We start from the raw sequence: 6,398 nt of genomic DNA on the forward strand, positions 1-6,398 counted from the left end.
ATATTTTTATATGTATAACAAAATGATAACAAATGTTGCCAGAATAAATCTTTGGCACCTGGAAAGTGCCAAATTTCTTATACAAATCCCTATGGTGAATTTTTAACAGGATAAGTGAGAGAAGAAAGGAAAAGATAACCACTGTCAAGTGCTATTTAACCAATGTTTAAAGACTCAAGATATAAGACGAAGATTTGAGAAAGTTGGAGTTTGTACTGCTTGCACTGGTTCTGATACTCAAACAGAAATAACTTTATACTCTAGTGATTAAAAAGCCATGTTTAAAACCACATTGAAAGAACATAATTTTTTAGGCACTGTTTATAAATGGAAGAAAAAGAGATCAGATCCCAGGAAAACAAACTTCTTAAAATGAGTTTTCCAAAAAATAAGACTTGTTAGTTTAAAATTGAAATGGAAGAATATAAAAATATAAAAAACAATAATGCAAAATGAAAAAAATAGAAATACAGAAATTAGTGTAGGCATTCTACCTTAAATTCCAGGTCTTTTGCCTTCATTGGACAGAACGTTAGCTTTAATTTTGCATTTTCTCATTTTAAATGCATTTGTTACCACTTTGTGAGCTAAAAAGGGAATTCTATGTTAAGTTATTGTTTTGTCTGAAACATTTTTTCAGCAAATTCCAAGGCAGTACAAACTTCCAGAAATTTATGTCAGCATATTTAAACATACCAGCATCACAGGCTTTGAGAAAGTAACACTCCTCTCTCTAGAAGCCTCTGTTCCACCATGCTGTGCATCATAACGTGAAGCCAAAGTGCATAAACTTAATGGAGAGGAAAGATGATCATGTGCTAAGCCTTTCCCCTTTCTCAGTGCGTAACTATCAGCAGATCTCGTGTAAGAAGAAACTGAAGTCCACGCTGTAAGATGAGCTTAGTCATACCTTTATGTGACATAGTTCCGTGAATAATTTATGTATTAGACACAGATCTCGGAGATGTTAATCTTTCATGGAGCAACAGCCAGAGCCCAGACAGAGACTGCAATCATTATATCGCAATCCATATGGCACAGCTACCTTTCTGAAACCACAGAAAGCAACGGAAGGATTGGCATTGCTGCCAATATTTTCCTGGCAAGGGAAGGTGAAGAGGGCAGAGAGCTGTATTTAGGCAAATGTTTTCCCCAGTTTTGGCTTAAGATCTGTGCAATCTGTTTGCTTCCTGAAAGTCTTTGTTCACAGTACAGTGATGCTGTGTTACCTATTCTTTTCCATCGCAATGAATGAAGTAGGTACAATAAGTCATAGAAGGGTAGCTAACATCAGGTTTCAGCTTCACACTGAATCAACAGAACTACAAAAATTTGACATTAATGCTTTGTCTGGTCCTAACGCTTATCAAGGAAACTTCCTAACTTTCTTGGACTTCCATCAAAAATGAAAATCAGATCTACAGCAATTTAATAAATAAGTAACATTTAAAAATGATTACTCCTCATTTTTTCTTCTTGTTTTTTCTTCTTCTATTCAGGATGGTTTTCTTCTATAAAGTGAAAGAATTTTCAAGGCTTGAGGAACAGTGGAAAATACATTACATGTTGTCACGTAAGAGAAGGATTTTCAGGTAGCAAGTAACCTAAAAATCAGTAATAGCTCAATGTTGCCTAACACTCATATTAAGTTAGTAATGCTATATAATTATTATGTGCATATTTAATTGCACGTGATGTGAGTCATCTTCCCAAGAAATATTTTCCATGGTTACATGCCATAATAGCAAAAAGCACATAATATGTAATAAGGGCATAATTCCAAGCTGCAGTGCTACAAAGAGGTTATAGCTGTAATAATTCAGATTAACAATAAAAAATTGACAGACGTATTCAAAGGTATTAAAATTATGTGACATTCCTTACTGCAAAAAATGCTATACGAAAGTGAGGACAAAGCTTCAAATTAAGACAAGTGAGGAGAAATTCAAATATGAAAATACTGTAAATGAATAGAGAAAATTGTTTAATAGGATGACAGAATAAATGTTCTAGCTTAATGAAGTACAACAAACTTGTAATCATCTTCTCCTACCTACAAGAACACCTTGATTTATGTTATCAAAACAGTGTAGTATTTTTGTACTCCAGTTCAGAAGCACAATGTCACAGGAAAGTGATTTTTATAAAGATGAACAAGAAAAGGGCACTATTCTTTTATTTAACTAGCACTGTTCTTTTCTTTGAATTAAAGAAAAAAAAAAGCTGGAAGCTAGTTAAAACACTCTTAATCAGACACCTTCTTAGTGGAATTTCAGGACTTCTTCTGGAACACGCATCAACTAATCCTTACAAGGAACAGGTTGGTACAAAAGATCTAAAACTAGCGTTACATTCTTGGTATCAATTAATATTTGGGAAACCTATCAGGAAGATGTTCTAAATCTTGCAATTATAATCAATACACGATTAATTTATTACAGTTTGTACCATTAACAAGATTATTCATGTCAATCTTATGGGTTACAACTTTGCCAATAGGGTTTGAAGCATATTACAGCTTTTTGTTACTTGTAATAAGTTTATAAGAGGAAAAAAAAAAAAAAAAAGTAGTGTTAAGACAGTTCTTTCTTTTACATGTGAAACAAACAAACAAACAAAAAACCCCACACTGGAAAAGGGAAGTCAATTGTTCATTATTCAGAGAAAGGTGTTTATTGTAATTGTTCAGAGTCACACTGTTAATTTCCCCTGAACTGTTTCTATATCCACCCGCCAATGATTTGACCCTAGACTCCTGCAATAGTTTAACATTTCAAACACATATTATAGATTTGCATTCATTTCACTGGGTTTTAATATAGCTCCAAATGATGGTTCATGTTATTCATATGAGCACACAACAATTTTCCCATCCTCCGTGGATAGCTTCAAAGACCTAGGATTTACATTTTTAAGGAAAAATATAGGAACATAACAAAAACGAAGTTTTATTTTTTCTTAACTGTCTCAAGAATTTATGTAAATATGTATCTCTACTTAGTTATTGGAAAAGAGAGAGAAGTATATTAACTTTATAAAATCAGATATTCTTCCCTTTATATCTTCAGAATCACATAGTTGAAAAACACCTCAAAGTTAGCTGTAGGCTAGTAACGCTACATATAGTTTGACTTTGTTCACAGTAAAAAGGAATAAACAAGCGAGAAAAAAGTCTACCAGAGCAATTCTTGTTTACAAGGAAAGGAAAAAAATGTTGGAGTTAAAGTAACAGTCTTTAAAGAGAGACCAACTAATTCAATAGTAACAAAAGTTATGAGTGGAAAAAGGAAAAAGAAACCACACACACACAAGATGGAAATACATTTTTACTCTAAGGTACAACTACTCAGAGAGTGGGAATGCACTTTTAAAATATTTATTTTGTATCTGGGGAATGGTGCATCAAAAAAAAAAATTGTTCAGTAGGGCACATTTCCTCTCTACAAGAAATAATACACTGCCTTTTTTCTTGCCAATAATGTTATTGTTGTTTCAGAGATGATAATATCAAAAACAAAATTAAGTCTCATACACTGAAAGGAAATTTTATGTAAGTGGATTGTAAAATTGATCAATAAATCACTAATCCAAAATGAGAAAGAGATTCTATGCTCATCTGTCTACAGGCAGACATAATCTACCTACCTGCTTGTATTTATTTTTTAAAGAATTGTTGATAAATGCTTCTAGAACAAACAGGACACTGCATTTAGTTACAGAATTTTTAAGAAAATATTTCACTTGCAGGCACATCTTATTATAAACTTTTTTTTTTCCCTAAAGTTCCTTTAATTTATTATGTAGAATATGATTTAAAACAAAATGGAAATATTTTCTTTTTCTTCAGTAATGTTTTCTAAATACTGTTAAATCACTATCTTCAAATTTGTGCTGAATCCTGTTGGAAAGTCAAAACAAAAAACACCACTGCATATATGCCACTTATAGTCAATTTGTGCCCTTCTTTTGTGATGTGTAAATTATACAAAGCTTTGTCATTGAAAGGGACTCACAAGGATCCAATTCTTGGTTGGACAAAACTACCCAAAACTCAAACCTCATTTCTGAAAGCATTGTCCAAAGGCTTCTTGATCTCCAACAGCTGGCAGTGCCATGATCACTGCCCTGGGGAACCCGTTCCAGAGCACAATCACCCTGACTGTGAAGAAATTTTTCTAAGTATCCAGCGTGACCTTCCCTTAACAGTCAAGAACAGAAGAAAACATAAAACAGCAGGACTGCAATTACTCTTCTCCAGATATTAAAAGAAAGAAAAAGCAGTGAAGTCTAATAGTGTTCAAAAATGAACATTTTGGAGTGTGAGAGGAAGAGAACATAAGTCAGCACTACCGTGACATCAGAACATTTCATTTGTTTTCTGTGATTTGTTAATGATTTGTAAATGCCATACTTTTTAAGCATATAGGATGACTATAAGAAATACATGAATCTGAACAGTAAAATATCACATCCATTAATATTAAATCAATCAAAAACATATCTGAAACAACACTATTGAAAGTAGCCCAGCAACATTGACATTAAATACATGAATCTTTCATGTAATGAAAATATTTAAGGTTGTAGTATCTCTCAAGTATTTTGTTAAAACATATATATTTTTTAAATTGTAATTTTCTGGCTTACAACAATTATATTTCATTTTGCTATGTAACATTAAAAAACTCTGAAGGAATATTAGGTAGTTGACCCTGCTTTAATGTTTAATGTTATAAACAAAGGATTTTTAACTTCCTTTGTAGGTAGAGTGGCAGAAAAGACTGGTAGAATAGTAAACCAGCTTTATCTCCTACCTAGCTTGCAATGTAACATTTTGACAAGATATTTGCATGCAAATACGTAAAAGAGAAGGAGCAGTGGAAGACAATGAAACAGAGCAATATGCAGAATTTTAGCAGAATATTTGAACATATTTGAAAAAGAAGCAAAAGCTATTAAGGCTATAAAGGCAATTTCAATTCTGAAGATGCAAAGTGATCACGGTTTGGCAGTGTGTTTACAAGTGCGAGCAAAGAAAACATATCATCTTGAAATAGCAACGTGAAATAAATCAGCAAGATTTATAAACACAGATCAAAGCACAGGACCAGTCAAAGATAAAACTGAAATATTAGTCTTGAGTGACTAGGAAACACCCATGACCTTTCAGAGGGAGGTGGGAAAGGAGAGTAGACATGAGCATAAAGCTCAGGTTCTCTACTCTGCCACTATAAGTTTTGGTTGGTTGATCGCTATTGCGCCAACATTTCTGAAGTATGTAACTTCACAATCTCTGTTATTGCAGCTTTCCATACATTACTTTAATTACAGAAAGAGAAATAGTAAATTAAGACAGACATGACAAAATCTACTACAGTAGTGAAAAACAGGGATCTGGAAACTTTAGTCCCCCACTCTTGAAATTTATTTATTTTAAGAAATAAAGAATAACATAGGTAAGACACACAGCAAATCTTGAATTAGTGTTGCTCAGGTTTCACAATAGTAGCAATTATCATTCTTTTTGTTTGTTTGTTTTGACATCTCAAAGTACATCTCATTTATGGTATCTTGCATTCTGTAATGTCATTTCTCTTTTTCAACCATACAGTATCACAGAATGATACGAGTTGGAAAGGACCTCTGGAAATCATCTATTCCTCGCATAAGAATTCATTGCTTCACAGCACAGCCATATTTTAATGACATCTAGTAAGCGAGATAAATAAGGAAAATGAATTTACTGCCAATGACAAATCTGCCCCTTTTGAGTTTACATTAATAGCATAACACCTAAGTAACTGAACACTTTATAGTCTCACAAAGATAAACGAGGGTATTATTGCTTACTACCCCTTAGAAACTATGAAGCAGAAATCAGTTCCTCCCAGTGTACAAACAATACCCTCATGTTAAATGTCAAAAATCAAATAATGTGTGTGAATTTCACACACATTCAGAGTGCCAGCACTGAGTTAAATCTAAGTAAATCTTGCTTAGTTACTCAAAATAAAGATTTAAACAAGATGTTCAAGTCCTGTCTGCTCCAAGTGCTGGACTTTGCAAAGGATTAATGCATCACTAATAATACTGAAAGTGGTTCTGCAGTTCTGACTCAACAAGCTCACTAATGATGCGGAAAAACTACACTTGCCAAAAGTTAAACAGAGTACCAATTTCAAGGTATCTAATATAGATATATATACCCTGGCAGGCACATTCTGCCTGCATTCTAAATAAACCAGATGCCAGCCTTCTCAAAATCAAAAACAATTAGTCTCGGTTAGCACGATGTTAAGCCAAAGAGCTGAATGTTGAGGGTAGAAGCAACTTTTAAGCATCTTAGCACGAAGATTTTTTTCTAACCTGTCCCAATTGCCAATCTTCCTCTCCACTTT

This window comes from Meleagris gallopavo, chromosome 4 (assembly GCF_000146605.3).
Source record: "Meleagris gallopavo isolate NT-WF06-2002-E0010 breed Aviagen turkey brand Nicholas breeding stock chromosome 4, Turkey_5.1, whole genome shotgun sequence".
Lineage (NCBI taxonomy): Eukaryota > Metazoa > Chordata > Aves > Galliformes > Phasianidae > Meleagris > Meleagris gallopavo.